The sequence below is a fragment of the Culex quinquefasciatus genome, chromosome 1 (assembly GCF_015732765.1).
Source record: "Culex quinquefasciatus strain JHB chromosome 1, VPISU_Cqui_1.0_pri_paternal, whole genome shotgun sequence".
Taxonomy (NCBI): domain Eukaryota; kingdom Metazoa; phylum Arthropoda; class Insecta; order Diptera; family Culicidae; genus Culex; species Culex quinquefasciatus.
The window spans coordinates 8,402,352-8,420,607 of NC_051861.1; the positions used below are offsets into that span (position 1 = coordinate 8,402,352).

At 35.4% G+C, this 18,256-nt stretch overlaps 1 protein-coding gene across 1 annotated transcript in view; it reads right to left on the reverse strand.

Moving 5' to 3' along the window:
• LOC6036521 overlaps positions 1-17,877 on the reverse strand; it is an 82,616-nt gene extending 64,739 nt beyond the window's left edge. Inside the window, exon 1 of the mRNA XM_038248223.1 lies at positions 17,782-17,877. The gene's annotated coding sequence lies outside the window, so the exon portion shown is untranslated. The remainder of the gene's footprint in view (positions 1-17,781) is intronic.
• Positions 17,878-18,256: the final 379 nt, after the last annotated feature.

Genomic DNA, 18,256 nt, shown 5'->3' on the forward strand with positions numbered 1-18,256 from the left:
AAAAAGAAAACAAATGGACCGTTTTGTCAAGATTTTGCGTGGTTAATCGCAAAAAACACTTTTATTTAGCAGTGGAGTTTAATTAATAACCAAATAAATCCAAATATTTCAAATTGAAATTGTTACATTTTCCCTCAAGTTCAAAAGTGCATCATGGATAGGTAGAATTTCTACCATTTTCGTTTAAAGCAATGTTATGCTTGTTGCTAGGTAAAAATCTCTTGTTTTTGGCTTGAATAATGTGTACAAAACATTGGTTCATTGGAAAATCCGATTTTAGCTATATTTACATGTAAATGTTCTCTTAAGCTCTCAAGAAGAACTTCTTAAAAGCTCTTTGAGTGCAATTAAGAGTTCTTAACCTATATCTCGATTGGGTTTCAAAATAATCTCTCAGGGTCTTCGGGAGCCTAAAAGACAAGCGTAATTAGCGTATTCTAATCACTGGCACAACATGCTGGGTATCTTCTACGTGAAATGCCAAACAAGTTCTTCTAAAAGAGGAGTTAGAGCGGATGCATGTCTGGGTAGAAACGTGCTGCACTCTGGTCACAACCCGTACTCGGTCGTGTTGTTTTCACTTTCAAGCTCAGTTCAACTCAAAGTTTCCTGTTCAATTGCATCGCCCTGCCTGAGGCAGCATATGGCAGTAGCGTATCAACTGTTGCTGCTACCGAGTCACTCTCATGGAATGAAAAAAAGCTTTACGGCGCCAGAGTTGAATTTTACCCGCAGACGACAAAGCGAGATGAAAAACGACCGCGCGATTTGGCAGGAATTTGTATAAATTAAATGATACGATCTTCATCGCTGCATGCGCCAAGTCCAATTAAATCCGCGGGCCATTTTGGTGAGCTGACGGATGCATTGAAATCTTAGAGAAATTTTAGTTTTTTTTAGGAATATTTTCTGGTGCAAATTTTCCCCAATCTCATTTTTTAAAGGGTTACAATATTATTTGAAAATAATTAGTTATTTACGCTTTTTGAAACAATTATTCAACAAATCACAACTCATAATCTTTTGAATTGATACCAGTAAACGCTTCAGTTTTGACTTAGTATGATATTTTTGGGATCCCTGAACACGTTCTAATCGAGAGAATTAAATTTGAATGAACATCCTGCCAAAGAATAAAGTTGTAAATTTCGGGTATAAATGCCATGGAATAATTTTAAGCAACCATGCACACCCATTCCACTTTTTGAGCTACTCAAACACTTTTTCGTGCCATTGATAATTTCCAAAATAAAGGAACAAACTGAATCTTTTTCAGCTTTTTCATAATAATTACTCATATTCTAGCAATGCCTAGAACCCAGAACCACAACAAAGTACAGAGATTCATTGTTATGCAAAATTTGCCGAACTTTCAGAAAGAATAAAATATTTGAAACACTAAATTTCACAAAAATCTAAATTTTGTCAAAAAACTTTCCCGCATATTTCTGATAACTCGTGAAGGATTCTATCAATCCTATATGTAGACATACAAAAAATGGGTTTGGCCAGATTTAGAACTTGGTAGAAAATTGTTATATTTAATATGTAACCATGCAAAATTAAAAAAGTAGTTTTTGCAATTCCGTCGTGAAACTATTTACTTTTCCTGTCATTCTTGAACGACGAAATAGCCTACTTTTCTGTACCAAAAATAACAGAATCGAATAGCAACACTTTTCAAAATAAATGCTGAAAAGTTCTACTTTCTACTATTTTGCTTCATTGGTTCACCCATACAAGTATCCATACAATTTTGGCTGCTGTCCATACATAAATGGTATGTAAATATTCAAATGGCTGTAACTTTTGAGTGAATTTTCTGATCAGGAGACACCAACCGGCAAAGTTGTAGGTATTGTTGAGGACTTTTGAGAAAAAATAGGTACACGGAAAAAAAAAATTGCATATTTTTTTATCAACTTTTTTTTCGCTAAAACTCAAAAAATCAGGGCCAAACATTGAATATTACGCCCATTTAAAATGCTAGTCTTGATTTAATTTTTTTTCGAAAAGATCGGAAAATTTCACGAATTTTTCATGCATTAACATTGAAAATCGGACCATTATTTGCTGAGATATGGCCATTAGAAAATTGTGGGTTGTTTTGGTGAGATAAAGAAAACTTCAATTTTCGTTTTTCTTTTTCTTGAAGCGGCTCTATCTCAGCAACCCTAGGTCCAATCTTCATTGTCTCTTAGACAATTTTATAGCAAATTCTGAACTTTTCAAAAAAAATATTTTTAGAACTGGTCACTCATGGTCACTATTTTTAAAAATTGAAAAACTGCAAATATTTCGCTAAAATCAAACTTTCGGTGGCTATATATTGAAAATGGAGCCCTTTATCAAAAAATCTGTAAAATACTTTTCGATTGCAAATTCAATTTTGCATTAAAAGATAATGTCAAACTTGTTTTTCATGAAACTTCGATTTTTTCCAAAAATCACTATTTTTTCAAAAATTCATAACTCGGCGGCAGATTTTTTGACCATGGCTCAAAAGTTGCGGATTTTTGCCCCCTAAAACAAATAAAAAAAAATCTCGAAAATCAAAAAATACGTATTTTGGGAAATTGAGTTTTAGTGAAAAAAAAGTTGATTAAAAAACCTGCAATTTTTTCAGTGTACCTATTTTTTCTAAAAAGTCCTCAACAATACCTACAACTTCGCTGAAGACACCAAATTGATCAGAAAATTCACTCAAAAGTTACAGCTGTTTGAATATTTACATACCATTTTTTATGGACAGCAGCCAAAATTGTATGGAGACCTGTATGGATGAACCAATCACACAAAATAGTTTATTTGGTCATAGAGAAGGCCCCCACAAAGTTTGAGCCAAATAAAAAAATACAAATAAAATCCATATCCGGTTTTGGTAGAGAATTGCTCAGTTTTGCAACGAGTTTCATACAACATTTTTTGCAATTCCGAAAAACACCATTTTAGTTGAATTAAAAGTCAAATGTACATGTAGTTTGTCAATAAATCGTTCAAATAAAAAAAATAAAAAGTATTTCTTTTCAAAACAAATGCTGAAAAGTTCAACTTTTCAGCATTTGTTTTGAAAAGTAGAACTTTTCAGCATTTATTTTGAAAAGTGTTGCTTTTCGATTTTGTTATTTTTGGTACAGAACAGTAAGCCATTTCGTCGTAGGAGCGGCCGTGGCTGACTGGTTACGGTGTTCGCTTTGTAAGCGAATGGTCCTGGGTTCAATTCCCATCTGCTCCCAACTAGAAAGTATAGGAAATATAAATCTTGAAACTCTGAACATGAACGAAAAACCAAAGTCGCTCGAGTCGGGGTTCGATCCCCCGTCCTTTGGATTGGTAAGCAAAAATGCTAACCGCTAGGCCATCGCGACCTGGTAGGCTATGATTGGAATTAGGAATACTGTTACTGTTACTATATACGCGCTGGGTCCTTGTCCATTTGACAAGGGTTCGGAAGTTCTAAATAACGTTTGAATCCGATTGATGCAAACGTTCTTCAGGGCGGGGCTTGTCGACTCAAGCTGAGGGACCTCGCGCTCGGCTAGCCAGCGTAGAAATGGGTCACCGAAGCTCGGCAGAGCTAACACCATCCAAATGCCTATGCGAGTTATTTGCATGTATAGAATGTAGATCTAAAAAATAAAATACATGGAAACAACTCAATTTGTAAGAAGCGACCGCGTGGTCCCGTTTGGTTGGTTGCACACACACACACACACACACAGAACAGTAAGCCATTTCGTCGTTCAAGAATGACAGGAAAAGTAAATAGTTTCACGACTGAATTGCTAAAATAATAATAGAGAGGTGTATCTGGGGCATTGCAGATTCCAAAAGTATATTAAATTTCTATAAAATTATGTTTATCGCTATTTTTTTAATTGTTGTGTAATGGAACTTTGCAAATCGGACTAATAGTTACATTGAAAGAAATAAAAAATGAAATAAAAAATCGATATTTAGGTGTTTTCCAATAAGACATCATTTTTCAAATGAAGATAACTCGACAACTATTGCCCCTATTGTTAATTTTTAAAAGGTAAAATCCCAGCATTTATCAATCCTTTAAATAAAAATAATCTCAAAATTTCAATATTATTTGAAAAAAAAAAACTACCTTAAATGACCTTTTTAATCGTTGTATTTTGAAAACGGTACGTTTTATCTTTAAAAAAGTAAAATATTTAAAATTTAGCTTGTGTGGTCCACTACAAAAATTGATTATTGAATCTCGTGTTTGGGAACAGCACTTTGTGTTGCAAAAAGCGCACTTAAAAATTGCTTTTTTTTAAGAGTGTAGCTTTTTTTCTTATGTCCTCATCATAAACAACAATTTTGCTGAAGACAACAAGTCGCCCAGAAAATTCCTTGCCGAGATGTGTGGACTAAACGCCTTACTTTTTCAAAAAGTTTCAGCTCAAACAACAAAAATAAGTTCAAAATCCGGTTTTCGTGAATTGCCCAGTAGCAAGTATTGTATTCAATGGATGACGGTTTCTGCGGCATTTCTTTCCTGTGGGTGTAGGAAAAACGAAAACGATCGTATGACAGAAACAAACAAAAAAAAAACGAAAACGAAACTTACTTCGGCTTGTCGTGCGCTTGGCACTGAACTTTTCTGTCTCCATGTTCATTTAAGCTACAAACATTGCATTTTCTTCCAAAGCCAACACACAGAACACCTCTTTTCTCACCAGAGTCGGCAATCCTCCACGAACCACGTGACTTTCCTCCGTTCCGAGAGAGTGAAAAAAGGGCCCGGCTTTTTTTTGTTGTTTTATTGTTTGTTCCACCGCCACCGCGCGTAATCGCCATTAGAAAGAGCAAAACAAAACACAAAAATCTTCGCGCGTCGCAACCCCAAGCTCAAACGATTAGTTATGCGCGCGCATTTTGCGAGGGTTCATCGGCGGGCTTCGGCGACGCGGCAAAACAATAGCACGAGCAACGAGCAATACCCCACACTGTCGCGCAGCATCATCATCTTTCTCTCCCTTTCTTCTTTTGTAGCTGGCACTTGGGACTGTGGGTGTGACGCCACAAAGCCGACGACGACGATCAGCGAAAGTTGTTTTTTTTTTCTTGTGAAAGTAAAATTTATGATTACCACATTATTTCCTGGAATTTAGCCAAATCGTGGGGGCTATCGATCGGCGGTGGGTGAGAAAAGAAGAAAGAATAGTTTTGCCCATCGTCCGTTTTGGCGTCGTCATCGGGAAATGACTTCATCTCCCCTCGACGGGCGGAAGAAGACGAACCTCGCACACATTTCGAATCGATTACCATACACACACCACACTACACTCTATTGTCTATGGTGGGTAGGTCTGATCTGATCATGTGTTTTTATTACCTTCCAAAGCCAAACCGATGGTTATACACCCTGTACAGGCGGAGGTTGGGTTTGTTTTTGGGCTTTCCACTCGATTGTGTTTGATTGATTTGCGATTTGAGATTGATTTTACCCCATCAGTTCGAACAGTTTAGTTGGAACAATTCAATTTGAGGCGAGCCTGCTTGGGACGGGTTAGTGATCTTGAAAGGCTCGCTGTGTTGTTTCCTTTTCTTGTGTGTAGTGTTATTTATTTTGAACAAGAAAATATATCTTGCTTGTTTACGGAACTGAAGCGTGAAGGTTATTTTATAGATCGCAGGGGATGTTTTTTTTAACAAATATTAAAACCTTTTCTCAAACAGTAAACAGAGCTAAAGTTAATTTTTACATTTAATATGTTTTTGATTCTGAGTTTTTCTTGTGACTATATGGTGACAAAATTGCCTACTTTTCATCACCAAAAAAAAAAAAAACAGTGCAAAAATGTTGCATGCACCTTGTAGTAAAACTGATTCTTTTTGAAGAAAACCATAATCAATCAATTTCTAGCAAAAAAACTACTGTTAAAAAGAAGAAAACTACTGTTTTCCTTACCCAAATGAGGAAAACAAAACAACTTTTCGCACTGAGGTTTGTTAGGTAATCGAGAGAGCTTTTCTACGAGTCTTAAAGCTCTGGCAACTCTATTTCAAGCTATGACCAAATGAGAAATTTCAATGAATACTTTTTGTTTCGATAATTTATTTATTTTAAGCAAATAACATTTACGTTTTTATTTCAAGTTTTTGTCTCTTCAAAATGTTCCCGAAAAATCAGAGGGCATAAAAAAAATAATTGATGGGTAATTCTCTACCAACTCACACGAAATCGGGAAAAGTTGCCCCGACCCCTCTTCGATTTGCGTGAAACTTTGTCCTAAGGGGTAACTTTTGTCCCTGATCACGAATCCGAGGTCCGTTTTTTGATATCTCGTGACGGAGGGGCGGTACGACCCCTTCCATTTTGAACATGCGAAAAAGAGGTGTTTTCAATAATTTGCAGCCTGAAACGGTGATGAGATAGAAATTTGGTGTCAAAGGGACTTTTATGTAAAATTAGACGCCCGATTTGATGGCGTACTCAGAATTCCGAAAAAACGTATTTTTCATCGAAAAAAACACAAAAAAAGTTTTAAAAATTCTCCCATTTTCCGTTACTCGACTGTAAAAAATTTTGGAACATGTCATTTTATGGGAAATTTAATGTACTTTTCGAATCTACATTGTCCCAGAAGGGTCATTTTTTCATTTAGAACAAAATTTTTCATTTTAAAATTTCGTGTTTTTTCTAACTTTGCAGGGTTATTTTTTAGAGTGTAACAATATTCTACAAAGTTGTAGAGCAGACAATTACAAAAATTTTGATATATAGACATAAGGGGGTTGCTTATAAACATCACAAGTTATCGCGATTTTACGAAAAAAAGTTTTGAAAAAGTTACTTTTTGCGTTTCTCTTTGTTTCGTCGTCCGTGTCTGTCGCGGGTGACCATGAACAGCCATGATCGATGACGACCAACTTTTTAAAACTTTTTCGTAAAATCGTGATAACTTGTGATGTTTATAAGCAAACCCTTATGTATATATATTAAAATTTTGTAATTATCTGCTCTACAACTTTGTAGAACACTCTAAAAATAACCCTGCAAAGTTAGAAAAAACACGAAATTTTAAAATGAAAAATTTTGTTCTAAATGAAAAAATGACCCTTCTGGGACAATGTAGATTCGAAAAGTACATTAAATTTCCCATAAAATGACATGTTCCAAAATTTTTTACAGTCGAGTAACGGAAAATGGGAGAATTTTTAAAACTTTTTTAGTGTTTTTTTCGATGAAAAATACGTTTTTTCGGAATTCTGAGTACGCCATCAAATCGGGCGTCTAATTTTACATAAAAGTCTCTTTGACACCAAATTTCTATCTCATCACCGTTTCAGGCTGCAAATTATTGAAAAACACCTCTTTTTTCGCATGTTCAAAAATGGAAGGGGTCGTACCGCTCTCCGTCACGAGATATCAAAAAACGGACCTCGGATTCGTGATCAGGGACAAAAGTTACCCCTTAGGACAAAGTTTCACGCAAATCGAAGAGGGGTCGGGGCAACTGCTGTGTGAGTTGGCGGAGAATTACCCTGATATTTAAACTGTAGAACACATAATGGAGCGTTTTGAATCAAATAAAAACATTTTAATATTTCAACAAAGTTACAAAATTTAGTTTATGATCAATAAATATGTTCATAAACTCATTGATATTTTGGTATTTTTGATAATAGCATAACTATAATGACGTAACAAGCATTTGATTTGAATTATTTTTTTTTTAAATTGAGTTTGCATCGCTTTGCACGAAACATCGGTCTAGGTGATTTTTTTCGTTATATTTTTATTTAATCCAGATTCATATTTTTGATTTAGTATAGCCAAAACTTGTGAAACATGAAAAAAAAACTTGAATAATGAATAAATGTTGTTTATAATAACAAGGCCATAAATTGGTTCGACATTTAAAAAGATGTCAAACATAACAGAAAATATTTTTAAAAAATTGAAGACTTCTGGAGTTTTGTTAAAGGTCTTATAATCAGTTTTTTTGCTTGTTGGGTGTTTTTGAATACCCTAACCTCAAGGTGGTTTTAAAAACACCCGAGAAGAAAAAAAAGTTGTTTATAGGACTTAAAAAAACGCAAAAATAGTAGTTTATGCAACAAGTTGCAAAAAGAAGATTTTTTCAGCACGAGTCGTACATTTATCCAACGAGGTTCACCGAGTTGGATAAATACGACGAGTGATGAAAAAATCTAGTTTTGCAACGAGTTTTATACAACATTTTTTGCAATTCCGAAAAAAAACACTCATTGAACAGAATTATAGGTCAAATGTCCATGCATTTAGTCAATGAATCGTTTAAATCAAAAAAATGTTGAAAAGTATTACTTTTCCTAACAAGTGCTGAAATGTTCAACTTTTCAGCATCCATTTCAGTGCTGAAAAGTAGAACTTTTCAGCATTTGTTTTGAAACGGGGTGCTATTCGATTCTGTTATTTTTGGTAGAGAAAAGTAGGCTGTTTCGTCGTTCAAGAATGACAGGAAAAGTAAGTAGTTTCACGACGGAATTGCAAAAAAAACTTTAGACACTAGTTCTTGTTTTTTATCCGTTTTGCCTTCCTCAGGCTATAATCCTGCTCTAAAAATGAACTTTGCATAAAAACTAACTTAATCCACCTATGTGGTTGGAGCCTTCCTCACAACAATGGCTGTACACAAGTTTCATCTATTTTTTAGATCCGGCTTCAAAAAAGTACATCGGTATCACTTAATTGGCCATATCTCGAGACAGGGTTGCCAGATCTTCAATGTTTTGGGATCGTTGGAAAGGTTTTTTGATAACCTAACCAACGATGGGTCGGATGGTGCATCCGGACATAGTTTACATACATTTAAGTGAGATCCGACTTCAAAAAAGTATATCAATATCACTTAAGTGGCCATATCTCGAGACAGGGTTGCCAGATCTTCAATGTTTTAGACTCGTTGGAAAGGTATTTTGATAACCTAACCAACAATGGGTCGGATGGTGGATCCGGACATAGTTTACATACATTTAAGTGAGATCCGGCTTCAAAAAAGTACATCAATATCACTTATGGGGCCATATCTCGAGACAGGGTTGCCAGATCTTCAATGTTTTAGACTTGTTGGAAAGGTCTTTTGATAATCTAATCAACGATGGGTCGGATGATGGATCCGAACAAAGTTTACATACATTTAAGTGAGATCCGGCTTCAGAAAAGTACATAAATGTCACTTAAGTGGCCATATCTCGAGACAGGGTTGCCAGATCTTCAATGTTTTGGGCTCATTGGAAAGGTCTTTTGATAACCTAACCAACGTTGGGTCGGATAGTGATGCCGGACATAGTTTACATACATTTAAGTGAGATCCGGCTTAAAAAAAGTACATCAATATCACTTAAGAGGCCATATCTCGAGACAGGGTTGCCAGATTTTCAATGTTTTGGACTCGTTGGAAAGGTCTTTTGATAAGCTAACCAACAATAGGTCGGATGGTGGATCCGGACATAGTTTACATACATTTAAGTGAGATCCGGCTTCAAAAAGTACATCAATATCACTTAAGGGCCATATCTCGAGACAGGGTTGCCAGATCTTCAATGTTTTGGACTCGTTGGAAAGGTTTTTGATAACCTAACCAACGATGGGTCGGATGATGGATCCGGACATAGTTTACATACAGTTAAGTGAGATCAAATATATGTGAAAACACATTTTTATACATAACTTTTGAACTACTTATCGAAACTTCAATCCGTATAAAACTCGATCTATGGGACCCTAAACCAAGTCAAATGCAACAAGTTCAGGTCAAATCGGTTCAGCCAGTGCCGAGAAACATGAGCTAGTTTGTTGGTCACATACATACATACACACACACATACACACACACATACACACACACATACACACAGACATTTGTTCAGTTTTCGATTCTGAGTCGATATGTATACATGAAGGTAAGTCTACGACGTTTTTATACGAAGTTCATTTTTAGAGCAGGATTATAGCCTTACCTCAGTGAGGAAGGCAAAACGTCGTAGACCCACCTTCATGTATACATATCGACTCAGAATCGAAAACTGAACAAATGTCTGTGTGTATGTGTGTGTGTGTGTGTGTGTATGTATGTATGTGACCAACAAACTGCTCATGTTTCTCGGCACTGCTGAACCATTTTACCAAACCTGTTGCATTCGACTTGGTTTAGGGTCCCATAGATCGAGTTTTATACAGATTGAAGTTTCGATTAGTAGTTCAAAAGTTATGTATAAAAATGTGTTTTCACATATATGATCACACTTAAATGTATGTAAACTATGTCGGGTCCATCATCCGACCCATCGTTGGTTGGTTATCAAAAGACCTTTCAATGAGCCTAAAACATTGAAGATCTGGCAACCTGTCTCGAGATATGCCCACTTAAGTGATATTGATGTACTTTTTGGAAGCCGGATCTCACTTAAATGTATGTAAACTATGTCCGGATCCACCATCCGACCCATCGTTAGTTAGGTTATCAAAAAACCTTTCCAAAGAGTTCAAAACATTGAAGATCTGGCAACCCTGTCTCGAGATATGCCCACTTAAGTGATATTGATGTACTTTTTGGAAGCCGGATCTCACTTAAATGTATGTAAACTATGTTCGGATCCACCATCCAACCCATCGTTGGTTGGGTTATCAAAAGACCTTTCCAACGAGTCTAAAACATTAAAGATCTGGCAACCCTGTCTCGAGATATGGCCACTTAAGTGATATTTATGTACTTTTTTATTCCGGATCTTAAAAATAGATGAAAATTTTGTACAATTCCATCATATCAGCCATCGTTGGTAATAAGTGAGGAAGGCTCCAACCACATAGGTGGATTAAGTTAGTTTTGAAAGTTATTAAATTGATTGCAAAATGATTTTTTTTAAAGATTCCATTGAATGAAGCCTGTCATGAGGCAGGGTTGTAGTAAAGAGTAAATGATATTTTAACTGTATAATTATAAATCAAGTTTTTAATTATACTAAAGCTTTTATTTTTGTCGTAGAAATTTAAATGCTTCATTTTTTTAATTTGGATTTTTTTTCAAATTTTTATCCCTCAATTCTCCAGAAACTTTCCACATCGAAGATAAATTTTGTTTAACTGAAAAATGTAGATCCTTGATATCGAATCCGGAACTCTCTTTTTGACATCTCTTGAGGGTGTAGTAAATATACAAGATTTCTGATTCAAGCACATACTGAAATTTATTGTTTTTTTAATGCATAGATTTATTTCAAATAAAAAAATGTTAGGAAGTGTTTTTCATTATACTTGTTTGCTGAATTTTTTACCTAGTCTCCATAGAAAAACTTCTTGATTTGCACTGCCAAAAGAAGTTATGTTAAGAACATTTCCTAAAAATAATTGAAGTTTGTGATAAGCCATTAAACGAAAAGCAAAAAAAGAACAATAAGTTTTCGGAGTTGCATGTCAAACTTCAAATAATCTTGAACTTTTTGGGTGCACAATAGGGAGACAATAAAAAAAATCGACATCAGGGATACTCAAAATTGTCCAAGTGTGAGAATCTTGTAGGAAATTTAATTTCTCACAACTTTGTCGAAAGGTTCAAAGCGATCCGAGTTGATCCTGATTTTTTGGTGATTTATATTAGTATAATGTATTTTCTTATATACTTCCTTATATAGTTTGAAGTAAAAAAGCAAAGCAATCGACTTTAACGACCTCCGGTTGTTTTGTGGGCTCTGTTGCTAGTTTCTGCTCATTTCTAGGCGTCCGAAGGTTATGTGTGGTGAGTTACCCAAAACCTCTTTTACGCAAATGGACCGACGTTTTACTTCCCTATCTGATAGAAGGCCAGGAGGATAAGGCGGGAATCGAACCCACGCCCCATAGCAACTTAGGGATCGGCAGCCGAAGCCGCTAACCACCACGCCACGAGGCCCTCAGTTTGAAGTATATAACTGGCAGCATTGCTAATCGAATGAATCAGCTGACAGACATCGACTCAGACTCAGCTGATGCGATTCGCCCCCCCACACAATCAGCCAGAATTCCGGCTCGTGCGCTGGCTCTACGCGGATTTGCACTTGGTGTTGCGTTGTTTGCCGGCATTCGTGTCACGGTTGCGGCCTACTGCGCATATTTTATAATTCTCAAATTCCTCCAGTCGGTGGTTCGTTGGACCTCCGCTCTGAACCCCAGCGTCGGACGGAGGTGAGGCGAGGTCTGTCTCAAGTTTCGCGGCTTGCGCATATATGTTTATTTATTAATCATCGCATCGGAATTAAGAGAAAGTAGTGGCCGGTGTGTGTGTGTGTGTGCTCGCACAAGAGTGTGACTTCAGGTGTTCCTCAGTGTCTGTCGTGCGTCGTCGCGTTGGTCACTCTTTCCGCCTTAAAAAAAACGGCCCCTTAAGCCACCACCATCGATGCTGATGATGATGAGGGAAGCTGAACAGTCGTTAACCCTCGACGCTTTCCATATTTTGGTTATTTTATTGTTTTGTTTTAAGATTGGTTGAAAACGTTTATAATTTAATTTTTTGAAAAATTATTCAAAACTGCATGCAAATATAACGTAACAAATTGCAATCAAGGGTTAAGGAGAAATGGCATTCCAGCGATCCAGCCGGCCTTTTTCGGCGGTGGTCGCCCAGAGGAGAGGAACAGATGGTCGAAAAATGTGTCCACTCTGATGGTGGTGGTGTAGTGGCCTTTTCAAACATTCGGGGTTTCACTCCGTTTCGCGGAATGTTCCAAACGAAATGGTTTTGGGGTGCGGCAGTTCAAGGACTTGAGGGACCCCCTTCGGTGCCAAATTTGTTCCGGTTGTTGAAGTTGCACAACGTGTTGAGATTTTTTGCAATGAGATAAGATTGCTGGAAGCTGATAATGACTGGGCAAAAATGGATGTAATCTCTGCTTAAATTATTATTTAGTTGAATTATTGATAGATCTCAGATAAACTATCAAAGAGAAAAGAGCCTTTTTGTTCAATCTAAATAAATAAACAAACACTTGGCACAAACAACAATAATAAAGCAGTAATGACGGAACATATTGCTTAAAAACCTTGTGTCAAAGTTAAACTCCCACAAATCTCACATCCGACGCTGCTCGAAATGACGCATTGTTAATTCAATTTAACCCATGCGTCAAATCGGTGGTTACGAAACCTCCTTTTTTTCATGAAATCTCGTTGACAAATTACTTCTTTACGCGTGGAGGACTTTCGCGCCTAACGAGACGTCTCGACGCCAAATTCCTAAGCTGTGACGGTGCGTTTTCCTAAATTGTGATTCATGTTGGAAACATTTCCACAAAAGCTCAAATAGAAAAAAATACAATGTAAATCAAACTTTATGAATTTGATTTAATCGCAAAAAAGTTTTGATTAGCCTCACTCCTGCGGTCGTATGAGATTGTGATCGGAGAGAAAAAGCTAACATAAAACAAATCAAATCAAAGCAAAAAAATAAAAAAGGCAAAGCTTTCTTTCCAACACGGGCGATGCGAAACCTCGGTGGCTTTTATTATCACCCACAAAAAGGTGGAAACGTTTATTAGTACGTACTAGCCTCTGTGTGGCCTATAGCCCCAAGTACGAACGAATGTGGTTTGGTCAACAAAGTGGGTCAACTCGTTGGATTATGGTTGGTAGGCCGATGTCGGATTGGCCACCGGAAATATGACACTTTTGCAAAAAGGGAGTGAAGGGATTTGCAGTTTAGCTGATTTTTTTTCAGAATTCAATTATTTGGGGTAAAGGAAATTGGGACTCGAGTTGAGTTGTACAATCCTCGAACAAAGCTACTTCAATTATGGATGGCACCTTGACCTCGACCTCGGAGGGGGCGAAAAAAAATTTCAAACACAAAAATAAACTTTTTCAAAAATGATGAAATATATTTTAGTGCTCAAATCATAAATATAGTTTCCAATAAAACATTATTGATATGAGTAAAACATTCTTATTGTTTGCCTTTTGATTTAAACTCGTGAAAACATAATTTAAGTGTACAGAACGGGTTAACGCGTTCACCCCATTTTTAACAGTCTAATGTTTTAAAAAAATCAAGCATAATTTACAGCTATTAGTGATTGGATTTAATTGTTTAATATTTTTTTTAAGGAATTGCCAGGATTTCCAAATATCTTTACAAGTTTAAAAAAATTCTGCTAAAACTGGAATTCTTAGTTCATTATTTACAAATACTTTTTTTTATTTCAATTAATGTTTTTCAAATGTCACTAGTTCCAAAGCTGTTTTTATTAGCAAAAATCAGTCTTGAATGTTTCTTGATTCTGAGCAATTCTCATCAAAATTGCCTGATTTCGTTTATTTTTATTTTTTGTATTATTTGATTTGGCTCAAATTTTGTAGGAGCCTTTCCTATGACCAAAGAAGCTATTTTGTGTCATTCTCCATACAATTTTGGCAGCTGTCCTAACAAAAATGGTACGTAAATATTCAAACAGCTGTAACTTATTTTCTGATCCATTTGGTGTCTTTGACAAAGTTGTAGGTATTGTTGAGGACTATTGAGAAAAAAATAGGTACACGGAAAAAAATATGCAGATTTTTATTACCATTTTATTTACAAAAACTCAATTTCCTAAAAATACTTTCCAAATTTTTGAATCAAGACTAACATTTCAAAAGGGCCAAACATTCAATATTACGCCCTTTTCAAATGTTAGTCTTGATTCAAAATATAGGAAAGTATTTTTTTTTGAAAAGATCGAAAAATTTTAAGATCGAAAATTATTTGCTGAGATATTGACATTAGAAAATTGTGGGTTTTTTGGGGTAAGAATTAGAAAACTGAAATTTTCGTGTTTCTTCTTTTTTTTCTTTTTTAGATATCTCAGCTACCCGAGGTCCAATGTTCAATGTCTCTTAGACAATTTTATAGCAAATTTTCTGAGAACCTTCAAAAAAAATTGGAATGGTCACTCATGGCAACTATTTTTAAAAATCAAAAACCTGCAAATATTTCACTAAAATCAAACTTTCGGTGGCTATTTCTTGAAAACGGAGCCCTTTATAAAAAAAGTGAATTACTTTTCGATTGGAAATTCAATTTCACATTTAAAAATACGTCCATAGTAGTTTATGCAACAAGTTGCAAAAATAGGACTTTTACAGCACGAGTCGTACATTTATCCAACGAGGTTCACCGAGTTGGATAAATACGAAGAGTGCTGAAAAAATCAAGTTTTGCAACGAGTTCCATACAACATTTTTTGCAATTCCGAAAAACACCAATTGAGTGAAATTTTAAGAAAAATTTTCATGCATTTTGTCAATAAATCGTTTAAATCTAAAAAAAATTGAAAAGTGTTGCTTTTTGAAAAAGTGCTGAAAAGTTCAACTTTTCAGCACCCATTTCAGTGCTGAAAAGTAGAACTTTTCAGCATTTATTGTGAAAAGTGTTGCTATTCGATTCTGTTATTTTTGGTACAGAAAAGTAGGCCATTTCGTCGTTCAAGAATGACAGGAAAAGTAAGTAGTTTCACGACGGAATTGCAAAAATTTGTTTTTCATGAAATTTCAATTTAATCCAAAAATCACTATTTTTTCAAAAAATTATAACTTGGTGGAAGATTTTTCGCCATGTTTCTCTATGGCTCAAAAGTTGCGGGTTTTTGTCCCCTAAAACATATCAAAAAATCTCGAAAATAAAAACATATTTTGGGAAATTGTGTTTTTATGAAAACAAAGTTGATGCAATAATTTCCATTTTTTTTCCGTGTACCTATTTTTTCTCAAAAGTCCTCAAAAGTTAGAGACATAAACTTCACAAAATATCCAACGGCCTCACTACAATTTCAGAATAAATCTCACTTTATTTGTCAAAAGGTCCTATGTACATAGGAAATTAATTTGAAAAATTACTACGGAGTATTCATTATTAATTGGTGTTTGACTATTAAATAAATAGCAGAGATTTGTAGATTCTTTCAGGTGTTTATTTAAATCAAATTACAATGTGTTTCAAGCTGATGTACGAATAAAAATACTTTTTAAATACATGCAATAAAATAGATGCAATTTGGTGCAGGTATGTTTTGTTATATTTTTTCATTTCTTCCAAAAGATTTTTTTAAACTCAAAGGATTTAAAGAATTTTCCATCTCCATGCCCACGATGTTTTCCAATTTCAAGATCATAAAAACTTTATCTTGTTTTAGAAAATAATGTGCAAAGCTATTAGAACATTTGGAAAAAAAAATTATTTTAAATGATTAAACTGCACAGTTTAGGCAGAGAAGATGAAAATACATATTTCTGATAAGTATACAATACATCGTTTCAGCCATCGCGACCTCCGACATTTATTTGATTTTTTTTCTCAGAAAAAAAATCAATTTTTTATTGTTTTCTGTAAAGAGTAATTAATGGGCGTGTAGTACAAAACATTTTTGATTTTGAAAATTTGTAAATTGATCAAGAACTGGTCTGAAAACGGTTTCGATCACAGTTGGCACTTAGGACCTTTTTAAAACTAACACGAGATATAATATGCGAATATTCTTCAAAGTGTGCTCCAAAAATTATTATTAGTGTAGTTAGGGACCATCCATAAGCCACGTGGACGCTTTTTTTTTTGGAATACTCAACTCCCCTCCCACTTTCGTGGACAATTGGGTCCTAAAATTAATTAGCATAAATTGGTGATATTATTCTTCATAAAGCTTATTTTGCTGAGTATAATGACACTTTGTACAACCGCAAAGAATTTAAAATGGATGTTTAATTAAATTCAAAAAAAAAAACTTCGCGACCCAGTTTAAAAATGACTTAACTTGTAAAAAAAATGATCAAACATGGTTTTTAATCGTATGGAGCGTAGACAATCGCCAAATCCAATCTATTGGAAGGGACTGAAAAATATTGACAGCTGGAGCAATATTGATATCGAGAAGATCAACAGCCAGAGAGTCCACTGTATCATGAGAAATACAATAGAAGACAATCCAAAGCCAAGCTACTTAACTCTACTACACAGTGTCAAACATAGTTTTCCCGAATTATTAAATAAAAAAAATGGAATAATATTCGTACAGACACAAAAAACCTGTTTTATTATTTGAGAGATTTTATTTTAATTTTGACTAAAGTAAAATAATATATTTCTGGTTTTACCGGTTTTTCTAGAGATGGCCATCCAGAATTATTACCAAGAAATATCATATATCAACGTCCAAACATGTATGAAAAAAATTGAACAAGGATAAATAAACTCATAAACTCATTTTGATTGTTAAAATCGATCTAATTCTTTTTTTAATATAAAAAAATTAGGGATGATTTTTCTTTGTTTTATTGATCTTGTATTAAAATACAAGATCAATAAAACAAAAAAAAAAGTTATATGAACAACTTCTTAAAAGAGTTTTAAATTTAGAGATTTTTTCAATCAGAATTTCAATAAACAAACAGCAAAACATTTTTTATACAATAAGTAGGCAACATTAATCAATTTTCAATTTAAACAATATTTCCGTCAACCTAACTCGTCTTGGCCACCTCGAATCGATTTCCCAAATTTGGCCAGCGACATTCAATTCAAATTAATTCAACGGAAGAGATTACAAGGTAGGTACCACACCAAAAAGGGAAGCGAGGTAAAAAGAAAGAAAGAAAGACCCTCTCATCGGCTTACTTTGATGACACACAAATTTATGACAAGAGAGTTGCCGGATTTCTAAAACTGATCGTCATCTCACCTGCTTATCAATTTTTAAGCATAAACGCCTATGTGTGTGATCCTTTTGTATATATGTGTGTGTGAAAATATATTATTTGCATTCCAATCGCCGACTTACCTTTTCAAGGTGCTTCCCTTTGCTCCCAGCACGCGTGCGTCAAGTGTGCGTGTGCGCACCTCTCTTCTGCGAAAAAGCTTGCGTTTGTTGTTGTTGTTGTTGTTGTTGCCTGGACCAGAGAGCCCCAGAGACTTCAATTTGTCATCTGGCGACGACGAACCTGTTTGCCGCTTTTCTCGGTCAACTGTTTTCGATTTCTTTCTCCTTCACGAGCGCTTGCGAGCGAGCGATTGATTGGCTTTCACTAGTAGACCTTCCTCCTTGGATGATCACCTTGTCATCTCCCTTCTGTCACACCGCACTTCCTGTTTGTGTCGCGCGGACGCGCGCTGTCACTTTCCGTCAGGAATGTCGCCAACGCCAACTTTGTCAATTTTGGAGGGGCGCGCACAAACACACGCGCGAGTGTCAAAATTTGGCTAATTGCTGATTCTTTCCGATTGCGCGCGCGCCGATTTCACCTTAATTAAATTTT